The following is a 19,579-nucleotide window of genomic DNA, read 5'->3' as shown; positions in this document are numbered from 1 at the left end:
ATATGTGCTAACCCCTTTTTGAGCCAAATCTGATAAGAGTAAAATTGAGGCAGTTCTCATCACCTGCCTTCATCCCCTCTGTTGCAATATGTCCTTTGTACCATTTTATGCAAAATATAATTTATCCCATTCAATCTACCCCTTCCTCCTGGATCTTTACTGTCCTCTCTTTTAAGTGAAATAGTATATGTTCATAAAATATATGTATGTATGTATAAGTCATTCCATCAAAGATATGGACATACTTTCAGCCTAAATATATTCCCTCTAACAGAGGTATAATTCTCAAGAGTCATGAGAATCTTCCTTACAAGTGGGGATATAACAAGGTTAACCTTATTGAATAACATTTTTTTTTGTTTTCTCTTGCTTACCTTTACATGTTTCTCTTGAGTTTAATGTTTGAAGATCAAATTTTCTTTTGAACTGTGTTCTTTTCATCAGGAAAAATCAAAAGTTATCTATTTCATTAATTTTTTTTCCCTGAAATGAAAGGCTCAATTTTGCTGGATAGTGAATACTTGTTTGTAATCAAACCTCCCTTGCTTTCCAGAATATCATATTATAGTCTCTTTGATCCCTTAATGTTGATACAGCCAGGGCCTCTGTAATCCTGTCTGTGGCTGCTTGGTATTTGAATATTTTTTTTTTCTTTTTTAGATGCTTCTGGATTTTCTTCTGATCTGATAATTCTGTAGTCTGGTCACCATATTCCTTGGTAGTTTCATTTTTGCATCCCTTTTGAGAGTGGATCAATGTATTCTTTCAATGATTATTTTGTCCTCCAGTTCTAAGATATCATTTCAGTTATATTATAATTTCATAATTGCATCCTTAAATTTGAATTCCAGGCTTTTTTTTTTTTGGTTCTATGTTTTCAAAGAATTCTATGTTTCTTAAATTCTCTCCAGAGAATTTAAGAATCATAAATATATTTTTCTTTTTTTTTTACCAATGAGGTAGTTTGCATTTTCTTCCTTATTTATTATATTGTTTAACAGATTCTTGGTGTCTCGAGGTAATTAGTTCCCAAAGATTCCGATCTTATTTTTAAGAGAAGAATTTTTTTATTTACTTTTTGCATCTAATTTTGAAGTTAGTAATTTCTATTTTTGAAGGAATTGCTATGCTTTTCCTAAGGGATTCATTTTCTTTTTGCATTTGTCCAATTGTAGTTTTAAAGGATTTGTTTTCTTCTGTCCTTATATTTTTGGTGTATGATGTTAATTTTCTCTAGAGTAGTGTTCATTGTCTCTGCTATTTCTTTTCCTATTTTTTCCATTTGATTTTTAAACTCCTTTCTGAACTCTTCTATAAATTCTTGTTGTACTGGAGGCCAATTCATGTTCTCTGAAGCATTGCTTCCATCCCTTTCTAAGTTAGTATCCTTGTCTCCAAAGTAACTTCAATAGACCCTGCTTTGAGCTGGCCTTTTTTTTTCTTTTTGGGATGTTAGGGTTCCCTAGTGTTATGTATTGGGGGAGGGGCTGGTTCACAGATCTTCAATATTGAGATCCCTAGAGGTCTTGCTAACTAAAGTTAGGAACTGCAGGGAGTTATTCAGTGGATCCTACAGTAAGGAACCAAAATCTTTCTCTGGTATTGCCTATGTTGGAGGTTTCAGTGGTCCATTTTCCAGGCCTGGGCTGCATCTAGACTGTCCTAACATCATCTTCGCAAGACCATCAGTGTGAGAAATTCTAGAGGCTCTATCTTGGTCATCAATCTGGGGAATTTTTTAAAATTAACTCTGTTCCCTAGATATTTGCAAAATTAGTCTTTTGTTGAGAATTTTGCTCAAATTATTTTCGCAGTTTCATATTTTCCTTCTAATTTTGATTGCAATAGGGTTTGTTGTTTTGGGGGGGGGTTGGTGCATGGTTTTTAATTACACTTAATCAAAACTATCTAAATTATTTTCTATGGTCTTCTCTTTTTCTTGTTTGGCTATAATTTCTACTTTTACCATAAATATGATAATTATTTTTTCATGTCCTTAATTTAAAAGTTGATATAAATTTTCATATTTAAATATTTTATCCATTTTGACCTTATCTCAGCATATAGTATGAAATGTTGATATATACTTAGTTTATGCCAAACAAATCTCCAATTTCTTCCAGTAATGTTTGAAAAAATATTTAGCTCCTACTTCAAAAACTTTATTGTTTGTGTTTATCATCTACTAGATTAATATGTTCATTAACTACTCCCTAATCTATTCCACTGATCCACCACTCTGTTTATTAAACAGTACCACAATGCTTTGATGATTTTCACTTTGTAATAATGTTTGGAATCTGAAACTGCTAGGCTGTCTTCTTTCATTTTTAATTGATTTGGTTTTGTTTCTTGAAAAAAATTTGTTGTTATTTTTTCTAGCTCTATAAGATAATTATTTTGTAGTTTGATTGGTATGTCACTGAATAAATAATTAACTTGGGTAGATGCTTCATTTTTATTTTATTGGTTTGGCCTTCCCTTGAACAATTAATATTTCTGCAGTTCTTTAAATCTGTCTTTCTTTGTGTGAGTTTTGTATTTAACTTCATAAAATTGCTAGGTGTTTTCTTGGCAGGTAGAAGTCCAAGTTGTTTTTTTTTTTCTGTTTGCAGTTATGCTAAATGAATTTTCTTTTTCTATCTTTTTATGTTGTTTTGTAAGTAGTATAAAAATTCTGATTATTTATTAAATTGATTTAATATCCAGTAACTTTCCTGAAGGTGTTAATTTTTCAACTAATTTTAACTCATTCTTTAGTGTTCTCTTGGGGTAACTATATTTTGCATGGGATAGGGTAGATAGGTGGAAAAGAAGAAAGATCCGAGATCAAATTTGACTTTAGACATTTACTTGCAATATGAGTTTACACAACTCACCTAATCACTGTATGAATAAATGTTGAGAAGAAACTTCCAAACCACTCCAAGCTAGCTGCATTTGCAGTTGGTCCTGGGCATCAATGAAGAATTGTACACAGAACTAGCTTTCTCCAAGCATAACTTCATATCATCTGCAAAGAGTAATAGATTTGTTTCATCATTATATATTTTTATTCCATAAATTTCTTTTTCTTGTCCTATTACAATACTTAGTATTTTCTAGTTCAATATTGAATTAGGGTAATGATAATGGACATCCTTGTATAATCTCTAATTTTTTGGGGAAGGCTTAAAATATATGCCCAATACCATACCATAATGCTTGCTCTTCATTTAAGACATATTCTCCTTATCCTTTTAAGAAAAAATTCATTGATTGCCATATTTTCTAGTATTTTTAATAACAATGTGATGTATTTTGTCAGTTTTTTCTATATCTATCAACAAAAGTCATAATTATTGTTGTTTTTTCTATAAATATGGTAAATGAAGTTGATATCTTCTAATATTGAACCATCCACGAATTCCTGGTATAATATTTTTGATAAATTGTTATAGTCTTCTTGATATTATTTTATTACATCTTTGCATCACTATTTATTAAGGATCTTGGTTTAGGATGTTCTTTCTGTTTTTGCTTTTCCTGCTTTAGCTATCAAAACCAGAATTGTGACTTTCAGCATCAGAGCCAAGATGGTCAAAAAAACTTGGAAACTTCAGGAACTTTTCCCAAAATAACTTGAAATAAAGCCTCTAAGTATATCCTAGGCATAACCCATAACAAAACAGAGGGAAAAAAATTTTTTGAATGTAAAATATCATGGAAGAACTTCAGTAGACGTCTATATCATGTGGGTAAAAGGGAGGTATAGCCCATTACAGATGGGAGTGCTGGAAGGCCAGTGGGAAGCTTTAAGTCACAACACAATTCAGATCAGTGCTCAACAAACCAATGGTACAGCAGACCAGAAGTGAGAGTACCAACTCCAGTGCATAAGGCAAAGTTTGAGTTTCAGAAATGCTGGAGCAATAGATGGGAGAGGGTTGGGCTATCTTAACCCAAGGAACAAACTGCTAGTATCTTAAACACCATGGCAATGCCATAAATAAATGGTAAGCCAGTAACTGCACACCTGACCCCTCTATAGAAACTTTGGGACTGTGCCCCTTTTGCCCCATGAGCAGAGATCAACTCTCAAAATGAGCAAAAAAAAGTGTGAACCATAAAAAGCTACTATTTTGAGAGGGATGATAAAAATGCCAACTCAGAAGGTGAAAGCAGTGATAAAATGCCAACATGTGAAGCCTCAAAGTAGTTTCATATTGGTTTCATATCCAAAAGGCTTCTTTGAAGAGCTCAAAAAGGATTTGTAAAAGCAAAGACAGGAAGAAGAAAATGGAGAAAAGAAATGAGAGTCATGCAGAAGAGTTATGAAAAAAAGACTAAAAATACTTTAAAAGTAAAAATGGTAAACTGAAAAAAAATGTAATTCATCATAAAGTAAAATTGAACAACTGGAATAGGAATGGCACTCAATATAAAATGAAATTGAACAACTGAAAAGGAAAATACTCATATAAAAGTAAAATTAACCAACTGGAAAAGATAATACAGAAGCTAACTAAAGAAAATTAAACCTTTAGAAATCAGAATTGGAAAAATGGAAATGAATGACTGTATGAGACTCCAAGATTCCATCAAACAAAACCAAAAAGTAGAAAAAAGAGAAGAATATCTAAAGTACTTTTTAGGGGGAAAATGACTGATTTGGAAGAGATCCAGGAAAAATAATTTCTGAATTGTTGATCTAGATGAAAGCCACAGTCAGAGGAAATTTTCATGGAACACTGCCCTCATATATGAGATCAAGAAGATAAAATAGTTTTTGAATGAATCCATCAATAACATCCAGAAAGAGATACTAGAACAAGTCAAAGAATAAGGCTGCCAAATTTCAGAATTCTCAGTTAAAGGAGAAAATACTGCAAGCAGTCAAAAAAAAACAAGCAATTTAAATACCAGGGAGTCATAGTCATTATTACACAGAATCTCTTTGCTTCAACATTAAAGGACTGAAGGGTCTGAAATATGATATTACATAAGGGGAAAGAGTTTGCATTACATTCAATAATGAACTACTCTGTTATATTCAGCATATACTTTCAGAGGAAAAGATGAATTTTCAATGAAATAGAGGACCTTCAAACTTACCTGATAAAAAAGTCCCAAACTGAACAGAAAATTTGGTTTCTAAACATAAGATTCAAGAAATGTGCAAAAAAGGTAAATAGAAAGAAAAATAATAAAAAAACTAAATGGAAAGGCAATACCTGCAGAGTGCTAGGACAACTATATTAGACCGGCTATGTACAATGTTATTCCCATTCAGAGGAAAAAAAAATAAAACAAAACAAATAAAACAAAACAAAAAAAAACCCCTTCAGAATCTGATGACCACTTTATAAAAATTATCTTTTATGTATCTCTTTCCCTTAATCCTAATTCTTTATACTGAAAATGACTAATCGGTAAACATGTTTATCAAAAATATGTATGTACAATGCTGTCCACCACTGAGGGAAAGGCAGTGGGAAGGGAGGGTGGAAGAAATTTTGTAATTTAAATATATACATATGCATATGGATGAATGTTATAAAAATAAAATAGATGAACTTAAATATAAAAGGAAATGGAGGATGAAGATACAATGTATTTCAGCAGCAGACAGGGGGCGTTTAGAAAAAAGAGAATCTGCAACTTTACTCCAGAACTGTCCTCCAAAGGAAAACAATACATTCATAGTTAGAAAAGCAAGATTTGGTATATCTACATCCTGATTAAAGCAGTATAGTTTTCTCTCTTCTTTGTTTCACATCCCCATTCCTTAATTGAACATAAAGTTCCAGGTATATGTGCACAGGCATTATACTTTTTACATGTTTATTCATTTAAGGCAATGGGAATAAGTGACGTACCAAAGGTCACACAGCTAGACAATTGTTAAGTGTCTGAGGTCAGACTTGAACTCAGTTCCTCCTGACTACAGGGCCAGTGCCACCTAGCTGCCCTATGTATATTTTTTAACTGAACATTCAATGGTATGTTTTGATCAACATCAGATGGAGATGGGGAAGGGGAAAAAACAACCAGTTTTGTGAAAATATCCCTTTTCTCTATTAGTGGCATACTCATTCAACTTTTATTTTTATGTTCCAGGAGGTTATTTTGATCTGTTAAATAATGGCAACAGCAACAAACTCAAAAAAAATTCCTTGCCAAAACCTTTTATTGGATAATTACAATGTTTTTCTTTTATTATTGTTAAGCCAAAAAAATTTATAATTTTTTTTTACACAGCTGTCACATATAGGACAAACTCTGTCTCTCAGTAGGGATAAATTATAATAAAGAAATTGATGCTAAATAGTTTTTCCTGCAAGTCAAAAATCTTGTTGTTTAAATAAACTTCTTCTTTGAAATTTAAAAAAGACAATACTTGTAATTCTTTAGTATAGTAATTCTCTTAGGACAGCTGACAGAAGCATAATTAGAGGGTATAGGTATTTCTACCTGGAAAACTGGAGGGTGGTTACTTGGACAGAGGGTGTGAGTATAAATTGTTCAAGATATGATGGTGCTTTAAGTGATTAAGGACAATCTTGAGAGATCTGTTAAGTCTTCAACATCCAGAGGAAAAAACATGAATTCTGAAGGCAGAGAAAAGCATACAATGTTCACTTTTTAAAACTTCTTTTATGTTGTTTCTTTCTCTTTCATTATATTTTCCCCCTTTAGTCTTAATTTTTCTTTCAACATGCCCAATTTGAATATATGTTAAACATGATTGTACATACTTAAAAATACAAAGCATCCATAATTAGTTTCATAAAAATAAATTTATTGTGTCTTCTTTAAGTATTTTTTCCAAATAGTTTATATAGCATTAATTGTTTCTTAAATATTTTCTTGATTCACTTGTACATCCATTATTGCTGGAGATTTTTTGCTTAGATATTTCATTTTCAACTTCAATTTACTTTTCTAAAGGTAGTATTATTCAAGTATTTTATTATGTGAAAAAGTTATATTGTCTATTTGCTCTTTAGTGCCATCTACAGCTTGATATAAAGGGTTGCTAAGGGATGCCTCTGTTTTCCTTTGTACTCTTGGGTTGAAGAGGAAGAAACATACAAAGACAAAGATCAGATTTGTATGTGTTCTGTTCTGAGATTAATCTTGGAGCCTACTGGACAAAACAGAATCTCCTGCTGTAGCCAGCCGGGGAGAGATTGTCTCATTCTATCATTATCTATAGGCTCAAAGGGAGAAATTGTTCAGAACTACACTACTGATTCAGGATCTTCTCAGTTCTCTGACTTAAGAAAGCTGATTTTTATTTTCAAAAAGTAATTCTTTCTCGTAACTGTGCTACAGTGCTAAAATGTTGTTGTATTAGTGAACTCAGTATCTGGGGGAAAAATTACCCGTAATGAGAATTGTGTGATCCAACAAATAGCAAAGAACATATTTTCCCTAGCAGGTGATGTCATGGATATTTTTCCTTCAAAAAGTTTCAAGTTGTTAGCGAAATTCAGGGGTATGACTTTCCTTGGGAACAAGGTTTCCATATTCATGTGTCCCCTAAAAGGTTTCTGTGGACATTATGTACATTGGTAGATATTTGAACCAGGTTTATTGGCAAACTGATATATCTTGCTTATTCATGTCCTTTCCTTACATTGAGTCCCTTTTGTTGCTTGTTATTAGAATTCTTGTTTTTTCCTTCTATAAGGTAAATGTTGTGAGTGTTCATGTTTTTGCCTTATTCTTAAATAATGTTTAAGGTTTAATTTCGGGTAAATTAACAAGCCAATAGGGAACTAGGAGCTATTTGACCACAAGACTTTGGTCACAAACTATAGTTTCAATAACAATGGTTTAAATAAAGTGTCAACATCATTATTGCCATGACAACCACCACTACCACCATCATCATCATCACTGGTCTTTATTACCTTGAATTCTTTTTTTGCAAGGCAATGGGGTTAAGGGACTTGCTCAAGCTAAGTATTTTTTAAGTGTCCGAGGCCCAATTTGAACCCAGGTCCTCCTAATTCCAGAGTCGGTTTATCCAGTATGCCACCTAGCTACCCCATTACCTTAAATTTTACAGAGTTTTATATATGTTCTTTCATTTTAGCCTCGCAATAACTGATAAATATAGTCTCTTATTGTCCCTATTTTACAGTAATCAAATTGAATTTGAGATAGGTTAAGGATGAATATCCAATACTACAAATCTAGTAAGAGGCAAAAGCAGAATTCAAAATCAGTTAGTTGTAAACATATATTTATTAACATTTACTGTGTACTATATCTTGTACTAAATGTAGTTCTTTTTTGGTTAAAGTCCATCACTATATCCACTTTGCCCTCTAGTCAACCATGCTTTATAAGAAGCTAGAAAAAACTAAGTACTAATCACAAAAAGTCTGTATGTATTTCCTTTACTGGTAGATTAACAACCACCATATCAAACATGCATATAGCACTTTAATTTTATACCTAGATATAGATGCATGACTCGATATATCTATATAGATATAGATGTATATTTTTCTAGTTAAATGCAAAGATACCTTTCAACCTTCATTTTTTGTAAGATTTTGAGTTCCACATTTTTCTTCCTTCTTCCCTTTTCTCCCCCCACACCTTGACATCAAGTAATCAGATATAGATTATACATATATAACTATGTTGAACATATTTCCATATAAGTCATGTTCTGAAAAAATGCAGAACAAAAGAAAAAGCATGAGAATGAAAAAACATAAAGCCTAGAATAAAGTTTAAAAATAAAAAAATGATATGGTTTGGTCTGCACTCATTTCATAATTCTTTGCTGGATAAGGATAGAATTTTCCAAAACAAGTCCTTTAGAGACGTTTTGCATAATTGTATGCTGAGGAGAATTTAATCTATCATAGTTAACAATCACACGACGTTGCTGTTAATGTAGCACTTTAATGTTTGTGAAATGTTTTGCAAATTTTGCTTCAATTAATCCTTATAATGACCCTTTGAAATATATGTTATTATCCACATTTCACAACTGATAAAACTGAGGCTGAGAGAGGTTAACAGACTTGTCCTGGATAAATTTTTGAGACTTATAAATTTAAGATTTTCTTCCTCCAGGATCAGTAAGTAATCTATTGATCCACCTACTTTCTAAATAGGAAGTAATCAATTGGCTTACTTTCTCTCTTCCCAGTCTCACTTTATTCTCCTCCTTAATACTTTCCGCAGTCCTTACCCATTGCAACTTCCCAGTTGGTCCCAGGGTGACTTTATGTGAAAGCATGGATAGGAGCAGTCTTTTTTTGTCTCAAAGGTTGCATCATTCATAAAACAGATAAATTTCTTGCCCACAATGTAATTTCCTTCAATGTGAACTTCAGAATGGAGCCCATCCTCCTTTGACTGGAATCATACACCTGCAGGAACATACATTTAGAACTGTAAGAGATCTAGCTCAATCTCCTCATTTTTATGAGGCAGCTTAAAGCATAGTCACATTCTTTACTAACAGTCAAGAAGTCCTGAGTTTGAACTGGCTATTGTCATGGACAAGTGGAAATACCTCTTTCAGACTCAACTTCTTCATCTATAAAAATGGGAATGATAATAATAATAATAATAATAATAATAATAATAATAATCATAATAATAATAATACCTAGCTCACAGGGTTGTTTGATGTATTAAATAAAATAATATACAGAAATGGATTTGCAAATTTTATTTTTTTTATTTTTTTTTGTTAGGCAATAGGATTAAGTGGCTTGCTCAAGGCCACACAGCTAGGTAATTATTAAGTGTCTGAGACTGGATTTGAACCCCTGACTCCAGGGCCGGTGCTTTATCTACTGCGCCACCTAGCCACCCCTGATTTGCAAATTTTAAAGTTTTATTCAAATGCTACCTATGATTATTACCCAAAGAAACACAGGTTGTAATAGGCAGAGCTAGAATTTAAATTTATGTTCTTTGATTTTTGAATCTAGTAATAGTTCTACCAAATCACAGCATGGAATTGAGACAATTTTCATTTTTTCAGTTTGGGGAATATCTATGAACCTGAAATCAACATGTGATAGGGGAATCTATCTTCTTAATCATTTATTAAAGCCTTCAACCCTGTGTGGAGACTGTGCCCATGTACAGCCTGCCTTCACTTTGAGACTCATCAAATGTTATTTCATGCCATAGTAAATTTGAACTTTATAGTTTTCATAAGAACTTCATAGTTTAATTTTCAATCATTATACTTGGTTGCAGTAGTGTTTAAGTTCAGTATAACTTCTGCTAGAGCTAGGAAAATATATTCTTTTGGGAGGATGATGTCTGAGTCATAGGGAGAAGATTCTTAGAGAAACCTCATTTTGCTTTTTTTTTTACCCATGACATGTGTTTGATTACTTCTACCACCTTCTTAATGTTGATTGTCACTTTGTTTCTTTCACTCCCTGAAACTACTAGGTACCATTTAATGCTGAGAATATATTCATCTGTAGTCATAATTATGCAAGCATTTCTTTTAGCTTTCCTGCTCAAAATCCACATCCTTTTTTTCAGAGCAGCAAATGTTAATTTGACATATTCATATCTTTTTATGTGTTGTGATCTTAATTTAGAAGTTTGCAACTTTGTATTTACTTTTTTTCATGATATATTTTTAATTCACCAAAAAATGAATTTTAACATTTCTTTCTATTTTTTTCACCTTTCCTTGCCTCCTCCCCTTGAACCTTATATTGCCATTCTGTAATGTGAAACCAAAGATTTGAATTCCTGGTATAATTAGCTTGTGTAAAACAACTAGTATTTACTTGGTTCCTATTCAGAGATAAAAGGATAACTCAATATTTATAGTTTTTTCACTCTAGTTTCTTTGACTTTTGTTGAAATAGGGCACTTCAGGCTACGGATACTTCATGCATCCTGTCAGTTGATTTTTGCCATGGAACTGTATCTAACTGGTTTGGATGACAGACTTGGATACATAGTGGCCAGCTGGCTGCTTTTTCCAAAGGGATTAAATCCCACTAGGAACATTCTTTCCTTCCACAAACAGAATCCTTCAAACAATTATACTGAATGTTCATTGCACAGAGCACCTGAAACCCTAACAAGAAAAAAATGAGATTGTTAGGGAATCAAGGACATTCTAGAGAAAGCTGTATCCTGTCACCCTAATGTGTGACATAAGATTGTGATATAAAGTCATATGAATATCATAGAGATGACATGTCTAGGTTCAACTATTTGTGATATTTACATATATCCATTTCTGTTGGAATAATGGATTTGAATTAGAGTTCATATCTCAGAAAATGCAAAATATTTTCATATTCTTAAAACAAGTGATTTTTCCTTGCTTTTGTCAGAATTAAGTTTCTGGTTGGTACTTTGCAAATGATCGCATTCCTAGTTGTTGGTGGAAAGTTGCACTATTCTCTCATTTTTTAAAGGACATTCAATTTTATGTAGCATTTCAAATAAATAGAATTTGTTCTACGTTGTTTCTATCCTCTCTCTTTCTTCCTGTCATTTTCTTCCTTGTTTTTTTTACGTTCTGCCCTTCCCCCCAAGAAAATGATAGATTGTTAGACTAGTTAGCATTTCTTTTCAATAAAATTTGTACCACTGGTTGACCAACCTTCCCCTATTCTCTTATATATTTTCCCCTTTGGATTACACTTTTTAATGTATTTTTTTTCAGGATTTGAGAACTCAGGTTTGGATGAGAATACTGGGTGCATTCTTGTTATGCAAGAAGTTTCACTTTCACCAGAATTGTTTGCTAGATTGAACTTTAACTTATCAGAATTGTAAAAGAATCTCTAAGTCCACAAGGAATTAGAATATGTGGTTACAGCAAAAGTAAGGAATTCAATAAGTAGCAATTCTTATATCTGGGTCTTTAGGACTATGACAATATTATCTATTTGCCTGAATGTGATTCTTCTTCTTCTTCATCTTCTTCTTCTTCTTCTTCTTCTTCTTCTTCTTCTTCTTCTTCTTCTTCTACTTCTTTTTCTTCTTCTACTTCTTCTTTTTCCTTCTTCTTCTTTTTTCTTCTTCTTCTTCTTCTTCTTCTTCTTCTTCTACTTCTACTTCTTTCTTCTTCTTTTTTCTTCTTTCTTCTTCTTCTTCTTCTTCTTCTTCCTCTTCTTCCTCTTTTTCCTCTTCTTTCTCTTGTTCCTCCTCCTCCGCCTCCTCCTTCTTTCTTCTCCCTCCTCCCTCCCTCCTATTGGTTCTTCTCCACATGGCTCTCCTTCTGGTTCTCCTTCTGGGTTCTTTTTTTTGTTATTCTGCTGGCTGTTACTTCTTAATATGCTACCAGATTCCAGCTTTGTTCAGGAAGGCATTTTTTATATGACTTTAGTATATGTTGAAGTAGATCAAAGAAAATTATGACTTCAGGGTCATCATGATCCCACATTATCATTTTTCTACTGAGAATGAAGATTTGTTCTTTACATTAATATACTATTTCACAAAACCAAGCAAATTTCTAAATGAAAGCATTTTAAATGAATTTTACTTTGTATGAATGCTGGGATTTTGCTCTTGAATCATCATTTTTTCCTAGGTATTTCAAGAAATTTTAGTAGTTCCTTGGTCTTGCTCTATATTATAGAATTTATATAGGAATTCATAAAAATTTATGTGGAAAATCATAGAATTTTTCCTGAAGTAGTAGATCTAGAATAAAGTGAGTTCATAAAATGTATATAAAATCAAGCATAACTCATAAATGAAGTTTATTTTATTGGAAAAAATAGGTTGGGATGATGAAGCTCATGCCATCCAGAGCATTACCAAGATCGATAATATCAGTTTGCAGGCAATAAATGAGTAAAATGTGCTTTTATACTTTTCTAGATGATAACAAACTAGGAAAATTATGATTACATCACCATAAAAAATTTTTAAATAGGGCCATCTTCAGTCTCCACTTAATTTCCCAATACTGATAATTTATCATGTGTTTATTCCTAAAATTGATAATCTGGAAATTCATAACTCTCACAAGAGTGTCACTTTGAGAATATTATTTGTTTTTCTTTCTCTAAACAATAAGGATTATTATAGCTGTCCCACATCAAAGATGAAGATGAAACCAGTGTAAACATAGCTTGGTTTTTTAAAAGGTTTTTAAATCAATGTGTTTCTCATATTTACTAGATAGTCTAAATCCTCCAAGATAGCTGAACATCCAACAGTGCATGGAAAGAAGTACATTTCATCAACTGAAGAGAGGTTTGAAGTTAAATTGATAGATATGCTAGTAGGAGAATAACTCAATCTCTCTCTCTCTCTCTCTCTCTCTCTCTCTCTCTCTCTCTCTCTCTCTCGCTCTCATCCATAAATAGTGAAAAGAATCTGGAACTGTGGATCTCTCTTGAAAAAAGTGATGAGAAATGTCTCTCATTTCTGAATCTCTCATACTAATATTACTCTTCATGCACTCACACATCATACTATCGACATTTGCCTGTAGATTTATATTATCAATCTTGGTAATGCTCTGGATGGCATGAGCTTCATCATCCCAACCTACTTTTTTCCTATAAAATAATCTTCATTTATGAGTTACTAATGCATGCTTGATTTTCATATACATTTTCTGAACTCACTTTATTACAGATCTCCTACACTAATACAAAATAATCCAGGATAGACTGGAATCCTACTTGATGTGGCTGCCCATCCAGTTTGCAACAAAGTTCTTAGACATCTTAGAATATGGGTTTTACAAGTGGTTGTGCTCAAAACATTTACCAAGCAGTGTCAAGTGGGATATTAGAGGCAGCAAATCCACTATTCTCTCTGAATATTCCCTTCCAAATAATTTTAAAATGATACTGCAAATCATACTTTGGAGAAGCAGGGTAAACAGTATGTTAAGATGAAAATTTTTTCTTGGCTAATAAAACTTAGCAGTCAAACAGGAGAGGTCTGTGTCACTGAGGTGAAAGCCAAACTAGAGCATGGCAGTAGCACCAGTAGCTGTCCTTGGAGGCTGCTGCTGAGCAGGAATTTGGGGAGCTTTTAGTTCAGAGAAAATAAAGATACTCAAAAGCTGTTCAGGAAGAGATTAAAGGACATATTTTACTTGGAATGGGTGCAGATTACTCCATTGTTCATAACAGTTCTGGTTAACAGTAGGGGAAAGAGATGAGGACTTATAAGTCAAATGGGAACAGGATCCAGGTCTCTGTTCTAATACAGAAGGAATAATGAGTATTTAGAGCTGCATGAGATCTGGTCAGAATTCTGTTCTTAAGAGGAGCAGAGCACTAGCATTTCCAACTGCAAGAAAGCAGTTAAAAAACTTTTTATATGGGGAAAAAGCAGAGCATACACAAGGAAAGAAACTTCTCTTCAGATCCTTCCCCAAATAATACCACTTTGGAAGCACTGAAAACATTCAAACCCTAAAATTAAGTCTAAAAAACATTAGAATGATCAAATCTGAAGCTTGTGCTAGCATCTCACAACTTCCAGGTAATCAAAACTCAAATTTAACATAAAGTGCAAAGTCAAGAAATAAGCTAGAAAATGAGCAAATAGAACAACAAACAAAAAGAAGACCATATTTGTGTAGCATGGTTGGGGTGCAAGATGCAAATTCAGAAAAAGAGAATAATATGAAAACCATCTATTAGCTGTTATTCAAAGATTAAAAATTGCTAATTGAAGCTAATACTGACTAGATTCCTGGAATAGTTGTAAAAAAGAAATGAAAGTAGTGTTGGATAAATTGTGGAAAAAAATGAAGGTGATGCAGAAAAGTTATGAGAAGAGAATTAATAGCTTGATAAAGAGGGTCAAAATACTCAAGAAAATAAACCTTCAAAAAAAAGAAAATTAATTTATGGAAAAACAAAAAAGGCACAAAAATTCACTGAAAGAAAAAAACAGAATAGATCAAATTAAAAAGGTTAATAAACACTGAAGAAAAAAACTCCTTAAAATCAGTATTAATCAAATGAAAAAGAGGAATAAAGCTCAATTAAGAAAACAATTACTTCAAAATTAGAAATGGGCAACTGGAAGCTAATGATTCCATGAGATATCAAGGACTAATAAAATAAAGTCAAAAGAATGAAAAATAGAAGAAAATGTCAAATATATCATTGGAAAAAACAACTTACCTGGAAAATATAGCAAGGAGAGGTAATTTAAGAATCATTGGACAGGGACAGCTTACGTGGCACATTGGATAGAGCACTGGCCCTGGAGTCAGAAGAACCTGAGTTTGGTTCTGGACTCATCACTTATTAATTGTCTAAGTTTGTGACCTTGTACAAGTCACTTGACCCCATTACCTTAAATAATTTTTTAAATAATAAAAAAAGAATTATTCAACCACCTGAAATTCATGATTAAACAAAGAGATTAGACATCATATTTCAAGACATTATAGGGGTCAATTGTCATTATATTTTAATCTTAGAGAGATTAAAATTATATATAACAGTACATTCATTCATTAACTTCTGAAAGAGCAAAATTAAAATATCCAGGAATATGACAACCAAATTCCAGATCTCCCAGGTCAAGGAGTAAATATTGAAAGGAATCAGAGGGGGGAAAAGAAAATAATTCAAATATTTTGGAGTCAATGATAACACAAAAGTGAATGACTTTGTGTTAAAGGAATGGAGGTCTTGGGGTATTAAATTCTTGAAGCAAATATTGTTTTATTGTGTCTTGATTCCTTGCAAAGGAGTTTAGATCCATTCTACATTCTATAGATTACAGCCAAGAATACCCTACCTAGCAAAAGTAAAGATAACTTCAGGTGAATAAACATGGATATTTAAAAAAAACATGGACATTTAAAAAAATAGAAATTTTCTTTTGTTTTCAGTTTCATGATGTCTTTAATTTACATTTTTTATTTATACAATACTAAAATAGTCTTTTTGTAAGAGTGAACATAATCCCCTCCTTCCACAAAAATAAAAAAGTCTCATGAGAAATAAAATGAAAGAGGAAAAAAAATGTACTTTCAGTCTGTGTTCCAATACCATCAACTCTGTCTCTGAGATGGATCACATTCTTTATCATAAGTCCATCAGAGAAGTTACTTCCACAGTTGATGTTGCTGATTGTAATTCCCTCCCTCCATTTCTCTCACTACCATTCATTATATTTTCTCTCTCCTTTCACTCTGTCCATCTTCAAAAGTGTGCTATGGGACAGCCAAGTGGTACAACAGACAGAGTACCAGTCCTGGGGCCAAAAGGTCCTAAGCCAACATCCCACCCCAGAGACCCAGCAACCATCAGTCCTGTAGTCCTGGACAGGCCATCCAATCCCACCACCTTGCAAGAAGTAAAAAAAGAAAATATTTTGTATCTGACTATCTTCTCCCATGATCGGGTATACCCTCTCCTCTAACCCCTACTTCCCCCCTCCCTTCCCCGTCCCCTTTCTCTCCTTTTCTTCTAGATTTATATGCTCAATTAAGTATATATTTTGTTCCCTTTATGAGACATTTCCTATGAGACCCCCTCTCTCTGCCTAGCCTCCCCTCTTCCAAACCATTGCAAAAGCTATTTCATGACTTTTTTACGTGAAATATCTGAATCTATTCTACCTCCCCTTTCCTTTCTCCCGGTATATTTCCTTTTAACTCATTCACTCCATTTTGGAAATATATTATACCTTCAAATTCAGCTCTCTCCTGTGTCATAATCATAAAAGCTCCTTCTAGCTGCTCTATTAAATGAGAAGGTTCATATAAGTATTAACTGTAACATCTTCCCATGCAGGAATACATGCAGTTCTCATCATTATATCCCTAATAATTTACCCTTCTTGTCCACCCTCTCTATGCTTCACCTGAGTCCTGTACTTGAAGATCAAACTTTCTGTTCAGTTCTGCTCATTTCAACGGGAACATTTGAAATTACCCTCTTTCATTCAAAGTCCTTCTTTTCCCCTGGAAGAGGATGTTCAGTTTTGCTAGGCAGAAGATCCTCAGTTGCATTCCAAGCTCGTTTGCCTTCCTGGAATATTATATTCTAAGCCCTATGAGCCCTTAATGCAGATGCTTCTAGGTCTTGTGTAATCCTGACTACAGCTCCACAATATTTGAATTGTATTGCTCTGGCTGCTTGTAATATTTTCTCTTTGACTTGAGAGTTCTGGAACTTGGCTATAATATTCCTGGGGGTTATTTTTGGGGGGATTTCTTTCGATAGTAGATTGGTGGGTTGGCTCAATTTCTACTTTACCCTCTGCCCCTAGGATATCAGAACTATTTCCCTGAAAAGTTTCTTAAAAAATGAAGTGAAGGCTCTTTTCTGGATCATGACTTTCAGATAGACCAATAATTTTAAATTGTTTCTTGTAGATCTGTTTTCCTGATTCACTGATTTTTCAAAAAGATATTTCACGTTTTCTTCTAGTTTTTCATTCTTTTGATATTGTTCTATTGTATCTCGATTCCTTGCAAAATAATTTAGATCTATTCTCCATTTGAAATATTTTTTTTTTCCTCAGAGAGCTTTCTTACCTCATTTTCCGTCTGGCCAGTTTTGCTGCTTAATGTATTTTTCTTCTCATTAACTTTTGGACTGTTTTTTTTTTTTTTCCATTTGACCTAAACAAGGGTTTAGTATGTTATTTTCTTCAATATGTTTTTGGATCTCCTTAACTAAGCTTCTGACTTTGTTTTCATGTTTTTCCTGCATCTCCCTCATTTCATTTCCCAGTTTTTCCTCTACCTCCATTACTTGATTTTCAAAATATTTTTGGAGGTCTGAAATAGCCTGTGACCAATTTTTATATTTCTTGGGGGATTTAGATGTATAAGCTGGAACTGTCTCATCTTCTGAGTGTGTGATTTTGTGTTCCATGGGACCAAAGTAATTGTCTATGATCAGGTTCTTTTTTTTTCTGTTTAATCATTTCCCTAACCTGTGCCCTGGTTTGGGCTGCTTTCCATACTTTTGAGTATTATTGGGACACCTCCACAAGGACCTCAGTATGTGAGACTCTGACTGTTCTTCTGTCTGTGAATGTCCACAAAGGGTCCCCAGACTGTGACCAGGCTCTGAATATGGACAAAACACAAGAGTACTTTCCTAGGGCCAGAGGAGTGACCTCAATCATCTTCCCCCACCCCCTTACCTTCTGTGGAGCAAGAACTTTGATTGCATATACCAGGCAGGTCCCTGTTGGGCATATCTGTAAGCCTACTTCCATTTCCTGGGATCTGAACTGTGCTGAGAGGCACAGCTATGCTGATGGTCTTGGCTGTGCTGAGGGCCATGTTGTTTCCTCTGGCAGAGGTTGCCCTGATGATCTTCCAAGTTGTGCTTGGTGTTCCTTGGGTTTCCAGGTCGGGAAACATCTTCTGCTGCTGGAAATTGATGTTCCCATGACCAAGGCATCTAGGCCCCTAATGGACTGTTCTTGGAAGACTGGAGCTCCTTTGCTCCAGTGTGATAATCCTGGCTGTGCTGTCTCCCCTTCTAACCCCAGGGAACAGAGCTTTCCCACAATTTTACAGGTTACCTTTGACTAGATAATGGCCTCACTGGATCTTTCTGTTGGTTCTGTCTCTCAACAATTTAGTTAGAGCCATAATTTTAAGGTTTTTGGAATATTTTTGAGAAAGCTCCTAGAAAAGTCTGTTGTCATGCCACCATCTTGATTCCGCCACAATTAGCAATCTTTCAAACAATCCTTATTAAAACACAAGAACTAATAAAACAAAATCAACATTTGAGAAACATGAAAAGATAATCAAGAAAGAGGAATCATATGGACCATAAAATAAAAATGTTTACATTCTTCTAGGTATAGAAAATCATGTGATTACTAAGAACAGTTAAAATCAGTTCGTATAGATAGAGGCCAAGAGTGTTAGTCAATTATATTGGAGTGATATCCAAAGCTAACACAGGAGTTAAAAAAGAGGGATTCAATGGTAAAAGAATGCAAGATAAGATAGAATAGGGAAAATGTTCTAAAATAAAAAACCTCTGCAAGAAAGACTTTTTAAAGTAGAAAGAACAGTGGGAATGGGTTGGGGAAGTTTGATTCTTACTCTCCTTAGAATTGATACACAGATAAGAATATGTATGTGTGTACACACACACACACACACACACACACACACACACACACACACACACATATATATATATTATATTATATACACTCAATAGTATATATAGAAATATATCTTGCCCAACAGGGAAACAGGAGGCAAAAAGAATATATTTTAGGGATGTAATGACAAAAAAGAGGATGGATAAAAGGAGAAGCAAGTGATATTTTGGGAAGGACTGGATGAACAGAGAGAGAGAAGAAATAGAAGACAAATAGATGGAAATACATATACATACATACATATATATGTGTATATATGCATATGGCATGAACTTGCACATGAAATTGAAATGGATAATGTAATGGATTAGAAAACACAGTTAGAAGCTAAAATCCAACGTATGTTGAATTTACAACAGATATGCTTGAAACTGAAAGATACATACAGAGTTAAAATAAGGGGCTGGTGCATATTATATTATGCTTCACCTGAAGTAAATAATGCATGGCTAATAAATATGATCAGAGAGAGCAAAAGCAAATATAAACCTAA

The sequence above is a fragment of the Macrotis lagotis genome, chromosome 5, assembly GCF_037893015.1.
Source record: "Macrotis lagotis isolate mMagLag1 chromosome 5, bilby.v1.9.chrom.fasta, whole genome shotgun sequence".
NCBI classification, from domain to species: Eukaryota; Metazoa; Chordata; class Mammalia; order Peramelemorphia; family Peramelidae; genus Macrotis; species Macrotis lagotis.
This window is presented reverse-complemented; position numbering follows the sequence as displayed.